The sequence below is a fragment of the Symphalangus syndactylus genome, chromosome 21 (assembly GCF_028878055.3).
Source record: "Symphalangus syndactylus isolate Jambi chromosome 21, NHGRI_mSymSyn1-v2.1_pri, whole genome shotgun sequence".
Classification (NCBI taxonomy): Eukaryota; Metazoa; Chordata; class Mammalia; order Primates; family Hylobatidae; genus Symphalangus; species Symphalangus syndactylus.
Window position 1 is genome coordinate 66,128,751 of NC_072443.2, and position 13,382 is coordinate 66,142,132.

At 35.9% G+C, this 13,382-nt stretch overlaps 1 protein-coding gene across 5 annotated transcripts in view; it reads right to left on the bottom strand.

Moving 5' to 3' along the window:
- Positions 1-13,382, bottom strand: part of CNTN4 (contactin 4) — a 985,842-nt gene that overhangs the window by 728,015 nt on the left and 244,445 nt on the right. For all 5 annotated transcript variants that reach the window (XM_055259613.2, XM_055259617.2, XM_055259612.2 and 2 more), the window contains one exon: positions 9,324-9,379. The gene's annotated coding sequence lies outside the window, so the exon portion shown is untranslated. The remainder of the gene's footprint in view (positions 1-9,323; positions 9,380-13,382) is intronic.

Below are 13,382 nucleotides of genomic sequence, written 5' to 3' on the forward strand. Positions count from 1 at the left end.
TCTGCAGTAAGTTTCAGTTAATGTGGTGGTGGTTCAGGGACAGGGTGGTTCTCGCTATAGGACTGAGGGCTGGTGAGCCAGGGTATTGATGTCTAAGGAGGGACAGGAGACATAATCTTCCAAGCACAGGGAGATATATCTAAAGTCCCTATATAAAACACAAATTCCCTAAATCCATGAAAAGAAGCTAGAAAAATCATGCAAATGGCCTCAACAAGAAGTGAGGAATTCTGTTGTCTTTGGACTCAATATGACCCCTGTAAGAAATTAAAACCTCACGCCTGGGCCAAGCATAAGTATATGATCTAATTTACTCTACTTATAAAATGCAAGAAGTTAACAAAAACTGATATGTGACCTTTTATACCCTGAAGACTCAATAAAAGCAAAAGCAGAACCACTCTTGGGGAATGCTGTCACAACACAGAGTTCACAACATTCCCAAAGAAAGGAAATAGTTAACTAAGGTAGGCTCAAACTATAAAATTACAAACTATATGTGGAAATAAAAACTACCATGAAAAAATTCAGATGGCACAGTAAAAGAAACATACAGTATAAGCACTAAAAATAATAAAAGATTAATGAACATGAGAAGAAATTAAGAGTATGTAAAATAATTACAAATAAAAAGGAACTGAATCCATGATAAAGCAAGAAAACATGACTTAAAAAAAAGATAAACCAAAAAGAGCTTCTAAAAATTAAAGCCAGAAATTGAAATTTAAAAAAAAATGAACATTTGGAATAGCCATGCAGTGCTTTTCATAAATATTACAGTTCTCTTTTGTTTCCAAGTGCATATTAAGATTGTATTTCCTAGCCAGGCATGGTGGCTCACACTTATAATCCCAGCACTTTGGGAGGCCAAGGTGGGTGGATCACCTGAGGTCAGGAGTTCGAGACCAGTCTGGCCAACATGGTGAAACCCTGTCTCCACTAGAAACACAAAAATTAGCTGGGTGTGATGATGCGCACCTGTAATCCCAGTTACTCGGGAGGCTGAGGCAGGAGAATCACTTGAACTTGGGAGACGGAGGTTGCAGTGAGCCGAGATCCTGCCACTGCACTCCAGACTGGGCGACAGAGCGAGATTATGTCTCCAAAAAAAAAAAAAAAAAAAAAAGATTGTACTTCCTTAAAGCCTTTGGAGTCATCCATTGGCTTCTTTTGCTAGTGGAATGTGAGGAAAAATGACATGTGTCATTTCTGGGAGGAAGCTTTCTGAGCCAGTTTATGATTCCACAGGTTCTCTTTATTTTGCCTTCACATTCCCAGATGGTGCCTCCATCAAGACAGAGCTCCCCTGAGAATGTTGCATGAGAGAGAAATAAACTTTTCTTGTTTTAATCCATGACACTTGGGGCTGTTTGCTAATGCCCATGAACTAGCCATGCTGATGATACAAAAGTTAAGTAGCAGAATAGACATTGATGAACAACAAGTTTAAAAACTAAGGACTCCAAAGGAATTTTCTTATAATGCAAAATGAAGACATAAAGAAAAAAGTGAAAGGCTAGCTAGGAGTTATGGATAGGAGAAATAAGTGGTCCAAAATATGTTTAAGAATGCAGAAAAGAGACAACAAAAATAATTTTAGAAATACCAATATTCACATAAATAATAAATGAGAATTTTCTACAACTGGAAAAAAGTGTGTCCTGAGGTTGAAAAACAGAATAGCATAAGAGAAAAACTAAACATAAATGCATACTTGGACATATCATTGTGAAACTGCAGAACTCCAAATGTAAGAAATATCTTAAAAGTGAGCAGGAAAAAAAAGATCACATACATAAGAATATCAATTTGACTAACAGCAGGTTTCATTATCTGTAGTAATAAAGGATAGAAAACAATGGAACAATATCTTTATGGTATTGAGGGGAAAACACCATTAACTAAGAATTCCAATCCTAGCCTAACATTATTCAAAAATAAAAGCAAAAGAAAAATATTTAGTGATACACAAAAATTAGAGAGTTTACCATTAAAAGAAGCTACTAAAAATTTAATAGGTCCTTTGAGCAAAAGGAACTTACACTCAAAGGAAGTGGGATGCTGGAAGCAATGACAGGAAATAAACTGGTCAGTATATAAGAAAATCTATGTAAGTTAAGCCTTGACTGTATTAAATATAATAATAATTACTAAGAGGAAGAAAAAGTTGAACTAAAATAATATGCATACAAAAACAACTTGGAACTTTGAGTGATACAATTTGAGTTAAAGAATTTTAAGTTTTATTTGGGAACATTAAATTTGACTTTGCTAAGGTTAAAATTTGGCAGACCACACTAAAAATGAAAACAGTAAAACGTCTGAAATAATAAGAAATTAATGGAATTAAGAAAATCAGTTAATTTAGTAGAAGGTGGAGAAACATTTAGAAACAAGAAACCTGACACAAAGTAAGGTGATGGAAAGAATGTTAAAAATATTTCAGGAATCAAAATAAGTGCAAAAAAATTCAATTCTCTTAGTGAAAAAGAAGGGGGGGAAATTCACACTGAAAAAATCCAACTACACGCTGCTGAAAGGAGATACACCTGAATTAAACATAAAGGATAAAAACAAATTAGAAAGGGAATCTCAGGCAAATTTAATTTAAATGAAGTAATATTTTGTCAACAAGCATTATCAGGAATAAAAAGAGGATCATGCCATAAAGGTCAAAGGATTAATTCGTCAAATTTATAGAAACTCGGTGCCCATTCATAAGTAGCCTATCAGAGGGTCACACAATAAATTAGTCGTGGTGCAGAACTATAACCTCTGCTTCTCGCTCATAGTAGTCTCTTCCTTTCCTTTACAGCACTTAGCACAATATGTATTTTTTCTACTTGTATATTATCGGTCCCCCTATTAGACAGCGAACTCAAAATTCCAGAGGATATACATATATTACTTGGTACCATATCACCTGGTCCTAATACATGTTCTGGCATGTACTTAGCTTCCCAAAAATAGTTGTTGGGAGAACAAATGACACCCACGCTCCTGATATTCAAGCCATTCAACATAGCATAATCCTTTCCATTAACCATAAGGAAAAGCATAAAACATCACTTGGATCAAATGGAGCAATTCATATACATATTTTTTCATACTTAAGATTAAAAATTTCTGCTTAACATTACAGCTTATAAAATACTTCATAGAATAACACAATTATGCCTTGTATTTCCAGATTATAATTTTCATTTCAATTTCTAAAAATAAAGGTTTTTTAAAAAGAATCTCTAAAATGTGTCTGAAAGGATAAAAAAATCATAAAAACGATAGACAATTGAATCACACATTTTCAGGCAGTGGCTTATTTTCTTACTGGCAGCAGCTTAAATTGTATTCAGAAGCATATCCATGGAACATTTTAATATAAGGCCACAGGGATGTGTTCTGTTAGTTCTAACATCTCACTTACAGTATGTTAATAGTCTTCTCTCAGCACAGGTAATGTTACCTCTGCTAGGGAAAGCTCTGTCAACTACCAAGAGAAACACAGAAAGAATAAAAATCATGTTTCTCTGTCAACTGTTTCCCTGTTACATCAAAAGTCCCTTGGGGGCTGATTAAATTCATTAAGTGCTAACAGAAATTCTAGCAATTCTTTTCTTTCTGGCTAAGATGCCAGTAAGAGAAAAGCCAACCCTGGAACAGTTGAACTGCCAAAAATCTAATGTGATAGCCTAATATTTACAACCAAATAATACTAATTATAAAAGTATCAATTATGGAGGGTCTATTTCCTAACTGCAACCACAGTAGGTTCATGACATTTATTTTTCCTAAGCTAACAAAAGAGCTAATCAGTACCCCTATTTTACATTTTGAGAAATATGAGAGAGGTAGTCAGTGAAATATTTAGAATACAAACTCATTCCTGTCTGACCCCATCATTGAGAATCTCAGTATGAAACCATGAATCTTGATGTTTAAAAATTTGACCTAGGCCAGGCACCGTGGCTCGTGCTTGTAATCCCAGCACTTCGGGAGGCTGAAGCGGGTGGATCATGAGGACAGGAGTTTGAGAGCAGCCTGGCCAACATAGTGAAACCCCATCTCTACTAAAAATACAAAAATTAGCTGGGTGTGGTGGCAGACGCCTGTAATCCCAGCTATTCACGAGGCTGGGGAAGGAGAATTGCTTGAACCCAGGAGGTAGAGGTTGCAGTGAGCCGAGATCATGCCACTGCACTCTAGCCTGGGCAAGAGCTAGACTCCATCTAAAAGAAAAAAAAAAAAATTTGACCTGGCCTTTGGCCTTGGCAGTCAGGTCAGATAGGAGGGCAATGTGTGTCTCAGGAGGGCAGTGTGTGTGGATTTGAATGACAATCTGCTTATTTCGTTATATCACTGATATAGTTTGGATGTTTGTCCACTCCAAATGTCATGTTGAAATCTGACCCCTAGATGGGAGGTGGGGCCTAGTGCGAGGTGTTTGGGCCATGGGGGGAAGACTGTTCATGAATGACTCGGTGCCTTTCCATGGGTAATGAGTAAATTCCTGCTGTATTAGTTCATGCAAGAGCTGTTTGTTTTTAAAAGAGATTGGCCTCTCTCCTCTCTCTTGCTCCCTCTCTGACCTTGTGGCATGCCCACTGTCCCTTTGCCCTCTGTCATAATTGTAAGTTTCCTCAGACTGTCACCACAAACAGATGCTGGTGCCATGCTGCTTGTACAGCTGGAAGAACCATGAGCCAAATAAACCTCTTTCCTTATAAATAACCCAGCCTCAAGTATTCCTTTACAGCAATCCAAAAAAGACTGAGAATGTCACCATAGCTATGTCACCAGTGGACGGTCTTGACTATGAATTGTCCCGGTTCTTGGCATTTTGAACAAAGAATCAGACAAAACACACAAAGCAATGAAAGAATGAAGTAATGAAAGCACAGATTTATTGAAATGAAAGTGTACTCCACATAGTGGGAGCAATCTTGAGCAAGTGGTTCAAGAGCACTGGTTACAGAATTTTCTGCGGTTTACCCTCTAGAGGTTTCCCATTGGTTACTTGGTTACACTATGTAAATGAAGGAGTGACCCATGACCAGTCTGATTGGTTGCAGACAGACACCAATCAGAGACTGAAGTGAAGTTACAAAGTTACACCCTATGCAAACGTCTGATTGGTTGCAGGAGGGGGAAAATTAGAGGCTGAAGTGAAGTTACAAAGTTACACATGAAGACTTGGCCCACGACCAGTGTGACTGGTTGCAGGAGAGGACCAATCAGACGTACTTTGCATTTTTCATAGGCAATGCAGTACAAAGGGAGTAGCCTCTAATCCTTTTGTTAACTGGTTGTGGGGAAGTGGGGTTTTCCTTTTGATTCAGTTGTAATAAGTCAGTGCAAATTGCCCTTAGGTTTACCCTGCCTCCAGACCCTATTCTCCTGCCTCAGCTGAAGATGAAGTTTTGTCTTCCTAAAACATATATTTCCTTATCTATTACTTTTTGAGATGTAATTCACATACCACAAAATTCACCATTCACTGCACAATTCAGTGATTTTTAGTGTATTCACAAGGTTTTACAGCCATCACTACTCTCTAATTCCAAAACATTTTCATCACCTCCAAAAAGAAATCCTAGTAGTCAGTCACTTCCCGCTTGCATCTCTCCTTAGTTTCTGGAAACTATTCATCTACTTTATGTCTCTATAGTTTTGCCTATTCTAGGTATTTCTTATACATGTATATTAGTCCATTCTCATGCTCCTAAAATAGACATACCTGAGACTGAGTAATTTATAAAGGAAAGAGGCTTAATTGACTCACACTTCAGCATGACTGTGGAGGCCTCAGGAAACTTAAAATCATGGAGGAAAGGGAAGCCAACAAGTCCTTCTTCACATGGCAGCAGGAAGAATAGTGAGAGTGAAGTGAGGGGAAAGATCCTTCTAAAACTACCAGATCTCATGAGAACTCACTCACTATTACAAGAACAGCATGAGGGTCACTGCCCCCTTGATTCATTTACCTCCCACTGGGTCCCTCCCACGACAGGTGGGGATTATGGGAACTACAAGATGAGATTTGGGTGGGGACACAGCCAAACCATATCAACATGGAATCATATAATATATGACCTTTGATGTCAGGCTTCTTTTATTTATAATATTTTCAAGGTTTATCCCAGTTTTTGCATGTATCAGTACTTCATTTTCCTAGTGTATTTTAATTGCTAATGTACCCTAACAAAAGATGACAATTTTGGTACCAATCCAGAAAAAGAAGAATGTAACTGTCTTCTTCTATTTTCCCTTGAGTGCAGTTTAGACTAAATTTTCTAGCATTAATAAAGTAACTTAACATGACCCAAGCCTATGAAGAGTATCACAGTCTCCATTTTACAGATGGGTAAAAAAAAGAGGTCAGAGAGGTTACCTGTTCAAATATTAGATGCAGGAATTCAAGTACAGAGCTTTGAAAACAAAGCCAAAATTATTTTTACTTGGTTGATGGATATATAATAAGAACATCTAAATGGCCCATTCAACCACTGACACTTCTTTGTTCAGACATTTACAAGCAAAGCTAAGCCTCCACATTTTATCAATCCATGTATCTTTGGGTAGGTAAGGATATTAAATTCAAGTGCCTACTGGGGCTAGATAGATAGCAAATGGCATGGTGTGACAAACTGGAGAGGGCATTGGAAGGCTGCTATTGTTCAGCTAAGCCCTCTTTGTCCTCTGGAAATGCCTTGTCCAGGATAGAAAGTTATTATGATTTCTTTTAAGAGAATTTAAAACATCATTTTATGTAAAATCTCCGAATTTTTAAGTGCTGGCAACAAGTTAAACTTTATTTTTATTTTTCAAATTACTATGTTAAAAAGAGCTATTAGGTAAATCAAATTAACTGTTTTGGGGATATTCTGTCCCACAGACTACAACTTTTACAATCTGTGGTGGGGAAGAAAGGCCAGGATGGCACCAGAGGGTGCCTGGGGCCTCTTTGAGTAGAGTCCAAGGGGCATCATCAAAATGAGAGGGAACCTACCTCCTGCCTTTCAGTTCAAATTCTGGAAAGTTTCAACAACTTAAATTTTAAGAGAGGAATTAGAATAGAGAAGATGTCATTATATCTTTCATTCTTTCCATGGATAGTTATGGAAGACATCATCTGTGTATGCACTGCTAGGTTCTTGGAATACCATTAAGAACAAGAAGATGCAATCCCTGGCTTCAGAAGTTCACAGTTGGAGGGTAAGATAATTAAGCTAGCAATTACAGGACAATGTGATTATCATATTGTTTACACTGATGTTGGCACAAGAGGGAAGCCTCACCCTAACAGGGATTTGAGTTCAATATCTTCAGCTACACAAAGATATATGAATGAATAGGATCAAAGAAACCAGAGAAGTATTCATAAAGAAAATAAATTTTCAAGTAGAATAAAAAGAGTTGATCAAGGATGGAAAGAAAGAATAGAATATCCCAAGGAGAAGGAACAGAATAAGTAAAAGCAAGGAAAAACACAGCACATCTAAGCAAGCTTGAGGACACTCAGAATATCTTGGAATAATGTTGCTGCCTTAAGGAAGATGGTTCCTGCTGGAGGAGAGGGACCTCGTGGAGCAGCTTGAACTGACCTGTGAGCTACACTCAGACCCAGGAACATACCCAGTCAATACTGCAGATTCTGTTCCAGATCAGAAGACCCAAGCAGCTGATCCCGTATACTCATAGGAAATAATAAACAGTTACTGTTTTTAGCCACTGAGTTTGGGGTGGTTTGTTACAGAACAGTAGCTAATTGGTTAAAAAACACCTTACTCAACCTTAGCCTATGAAAAAGATCTGAAGAATCAAGTGAAGTAAATTTCTGACACACACTCTCTATTTATATATAAAATAAATACATATATATAAAATTTATGAAAAGGTCTTGCTCTGTCACCCAGACTACAGTGCAGTGGTGCAATAACAACTCGTTGCAGCCTTGACCTCCCAGGCCCAGGTGATCCTTTCGCTTCAGCCTTCTCAGTAGTGGGACTACAGGCATGCACCACCATATCCTGCTAAATTTTCCGATTTTTCATAGAGACAGGGTCTCACTGCTGTCCAGGATTACTATTTTTTTTAATTGAGGGTGTTAAAAATCTGAGAAACAGAATTATACACTAATATTTTACCCAATGTTATCAAACCCTGTACTGAATAATTTTTATCTTGCTTGGGACAACAGCTGGCCACCAAGAGATAATTATCATTAAAATAAACAGCATTTTATGTATACCAATGGAATGAGACCTTCCTCCACCCCATGTTATGATTATTTTCCCATAAATACCTTGTTAACGATAATTACCTTTAATTTCACTAGACTCTCTTTTTAGGCATACTGTTATGAGTGAATTAGATGTCCCTAAAAGATCTGTTGAAATCCTAATCTCCAAAATCTGTGAATGTGACTTTTTAAAAAGGGTCTTTACAGATAAAAATCAAGTTAAGATGTCATCATATTGGATTAGCATGGGCCCTAATTCTATGACTGGTATCTTCCTAAGAAGAAGAATATTTGGACACACACAGGGGAGAAAGCCACGTGAATTGAAGATAGAGGCAGAGATTTGAGTGATGTATCTGAAGCCAAGGAACACCAAAAATTGCTAGCAACCACCAGAAGCTAGAGGAAGCAAAGAAAGATTCCTCCTTAAGAGCCTTCAAAGAGAGAGCATGTTCCTGCAGAGAGTTTCATTTCAAATTTGTAGATTCCACAACTGTGAGAGAGTAAGTTTCCATTGTTTTAAGCCACCAGTTACTTTACTAGATCAGCATCAGGAAAGTAAAACAAACATTTTACTGTTTTAGATCTATATATTTTATTAAGGAAAAATTTGCATACACTGTAGACAATGAGTTACATTTCTCATGTTTTATCCCTTCAAAAGCTTCAACTTTTAAGACCTGAGTATTTATAGGACTGCGTTAACTTAATATCTGTGTTGGTTTGACTGCTAAAACATCCTCTCCTATAAAACCATTTGGCAAAAGTGTAACAACTTTATTCCCAATACACTTTCTATGATTACAAATTCTAAAATTTTTGAATTATCAAATTAATCTGAACTACAAAAAACCTACCTTAAGTATCTTCTCCAGAAAGAAATGCAAATAGTCTCTATTTCTTAGTTTCAGGCTTTAATTTAGTAACTTCACTACTTTCATTAATTTCAACATTCATAAAAACATCAAAAACAATCTCATGCTATCACTTTGTAAGGGAAGGTTTTCAATGTTTCCATAGAAACTAAGGATGCTAATCAAGGTGAACTACACCTAAGGAAAATCTTCCCTTGTGGGAAGCTTACCTTTTAGGGAAGCTCTTGAAGACACATGCTGTGGAGTTACGCTATGTCAATGATTCCTAGAATAAGAAGAGAAAAATACACAAATAAATACATTTTTTCAAGCATAGAGAGGCTTATGTGTAGGTGATGCTTACCTGTAATCTTCCCCATCTAAAATTAAATTAGACTGGATTAGGACGAAGTAAAAATTAAATACATTTGGTATAAATTTCCAGCTTAATGGAATTGTGTAGATTAGGATCCAGGATCCATTCTCAGCCTTGCCTCCCCTGAGCTGAGTGACTTTTGACAAGGCCATCACCACTCTATCTTTCCCTTGTTAGTATGATGGCTCTAGGAGCCTGCAATATTTTATGACATTCAGATTCAATACAAGAGACAATTTCTTGAGAGGGTACATTAAAAGGATTTTAAAATAATAAAAATTGAGCAATAAACGGAGACGTCTTATCATTTTTGTTAGGTATATGAATACATAAAATGAGGGTACCTAACAAAAAGAAACACTCTTCAAATAAATTGTACACTCTCTTAAAGCTACCAACTTAAACTTTAATTGTGAAATAATTTTTGCCTCAGAATATTTTTCCCTGAAGAACTAAATTTATTTTCCCTATAAATATATATATAAATACACACACACACAATTTTACCTAGAATAAAGGTATATATTTATATTTTCATGTTTATTCATATGTGTATCCTTTAACCAAGTTTCTGCTGTAGATCACTTTTTTGTAAAATAACTGTCTTACAGTTTTAATAATTGAAAATATAATTTTATATAGCTCTACATAATATAGATTAGCTAATCAGAAATATCTGTAATCATACAATTCTACTCTGGCTTATTCTTAAATATAACATAATTGATTGGGATAAAAATGTTTTATTTTCTTGATTAGCCATAAATACATGATCTTTTCTTAAGTGTATGCCTTCTCTGGCTGAATTGCAAAATAATTCACCTCTATATTAAATACCTAACTACCTTTACTCTCAGGATAATATCAATAACAACCAGAAGGTATGGATTAAACAGGTATTCTTCATATTGCTAATATATTCAGAAATATAAAATAATCCCTGACTGTTCTCATATACCCCCAAACAAATAAAATTTCATAAATGACATGTGTAAGAAAATATTTCCCATGGATTATGAAAAATTATATATTCACATTAATTCTGAATCACAAATACATCACCATCTGTTTGGTTTTAATATGGTCAGTTACCAGCTGTATATACATGAGCTGGCTACAAAAGTTTAGTATGTACTAAACACCTTTCTTTCTTACAGTAAGGACAGCAACTGATGTAAAACTAAGCTCTATTTACAGCTATTGGCACCATTTGCAACTCCAGCCTACCTATCAATAACAATTAAAATTATAATAACCCTACAGACGTTGGTCAAAGTTTTTTGCTTTTTTTTCAAATATTACTAAAAAGTTGTCATATATATTTTTTCCTCTTCACAGAAAGAAGGTGGAGATTACATTTACCCTATCCAGTGGAATAATACTTGAAATGAAAACTTAAGTTATAATTGTATTCATTAAAATAATTATATTCTTCTTGTCTGAGAGCATAAGCTCTGGGATAAATTTCTTGGGATGGGATATTGGTTCAATTTATTACTAATCATGTGATCTTGAGCAATTATTTAATTGATATAACCCTCAATTCTACTTTTAAAGTGGGGACAATAACAGTATTCATCCTCAAAGAATTAATTCAATCCTCAAATTAATAAGTTACATAATGCAGACTAGATATTCAGTTTAGTCAGTAGATATAGTATCCACTAGTAGTAGTAACATTGGCAAGAGATTCTCATAGACTGTGGATAGTCTCATGAATGGTGACTGTATACACAAAAAGCAGTATCAGCACCAGAAGAAAACAAATGCTCCCAAATACTTGCCCATTATAGAAAACATTATTAAATTCACTCCTTTGATTTTTGTAATTGCATCCAGAGGGAATCCTGGCCAAGAGAACTTATCTGTTGGGTGAGCTAATATATCGTCAATGCATTTATCAGGTCAGTTAGCTACCACGGAGCAAAGAGCAATGCCAAAGAAAATAGCAGGATGGAAGGTTAAGAAGAGTGAGGAGGAATATATGGGACTGACCCCATGAAGGCCTCTGAAACAATATCTCCTTTGTAAAGAACGCATCCCACCTGATGCTCCTGAAAAGACCAGCCCTATGTTCTACGTGATTCAACCTAATAGACTACAGGTGTTTAACCATCAATTAACACTTGACCACATTAAGTCAACAAGATTCTCTCTCAGAGATTTTGAGTTGCAACACTTGAGAGTTCGAGGTATGTAAAGTTGGAATTATTGTTAAAGAAGCCAGCCTTGAGAGAACCAGAAAAATAAGACTTTAGAGAAAATCAGAGTTAGGATTACATACATCCTTACTTCTGATCCACATGAGAAATGAAGAATTGAAAACAGGGTAAAAGGTGAGGGGCAGCCACATTTCCTGACTTTCTAAGCCAAATCCCCATGAAGTTTTACCTATAATTTTTTTGGTTACTAGTTAAGAAATCATAAGCCTACTGAAGCTAAGTTTTCTGTGAGTAATACAAAGTCCTGGCTTTGTGCCTGTAGAAATGAGGGAGACAAATAAGGGAGCAATTAATAAAAATAAGTCACAAACCACCCTGCTATGCTAACATACAAATTCGTAAGGAAATTCCATATATAAAAATTCCTGGCTCATGAATATGAATCATAATCAACTGTTCCTTTACTATCATAGACCAATAGCTTTTACATTGACATTAATTTTTTTTTTATTCAGAAAGTATTTACCAGGAGAAAAGAAACAGACCAAGGTTCCTGACCTCCCGGGATTTGCTGTCAAAATAAAATTACTACTCTGCCACCTCCCCCACCCAGACAAACAACAAACATCATCAAAATGTATGTAAAACAGTAAGAGAATATTACTTTTGAAATAATCCTTTTAACAAAACCATAACTTTCAGGACCATAATGGATCTTGCGCTCCAGTTACATTCAGCACGTTTTTAGCTTAACACTCATCATAAAATGTTTATCACTGTTCCGCTTACCCCAAAACACACATACCTTTTACTGTGGGAAAGTATGTACCTGTGTTGTCTTATTCTTCAGTTTGAAGGTGTACAGGCTAGTACAACCTGGTCTAAAACAGGTGCTCCTTAAATGTATGCTCAATGAGTGAGAGGATCCACTTAGTTATTATAAACTAAGGGTTATGCCAAAGTAAGTTCCACTTCCACAGTGGATTTTCACAACTGATCTTAAAAGGAAATATCTAATGATGCCTCAGTTGATGTTGAGAAGTTGCTGGTTATATAAGCAGGAATTATTTATTCACACCTCACTGGAAAAATGTTGAGTCGCTGTATTCTTGTTAGGGGAAAAAGTAGACAGTTAAAACTTCCCATCTTAGATTAGCCAGCGTGAACAGAGATGATTCAAGTAGCTAGATATCCAATTTCATACCTTGAAAGAAGGTTAAAAAAAGAACGCACAGGATTTTTTTCTTGGCCACTTTTGTGCTGCTTTACAGGGGGAAAGAAACTGAATCTATTGCACTTGATTGGCTAATAGTCTCTCCCTAGAGGCGAACGCAAGGAAAGACCTTTCATTTTACCCATCTTCTTTAAGGTCAGCTTGCTTTCGAATAAAATGAGCCTAATAATTGTATTCCTACCTTTAGCTGTTGTTTTGAGGCAATACTGATGTAATCCGTGAGAACACTGACCAGTTCATACTATGCAGAAAATAAATGCTAGCTATCATTATAATTATTTTTTTAATCATGAAAAATTCACTAAACTTTCCATGTTCAATCCATAACTTATACGTGCTATCCTAAGTTAAGGTCTTTATTATAAACTAAATAAAATCACATATTAAAATAGGCGGGAAATTAATACACAACCAGGTGAATAAACAGATGACTCTCCCTCTGCCCACAAAGATTGGGTCCAATCTTTGAACAAATCAGCTGTTGTCAACATAAATGTACTCGCAATTTTACAACAAA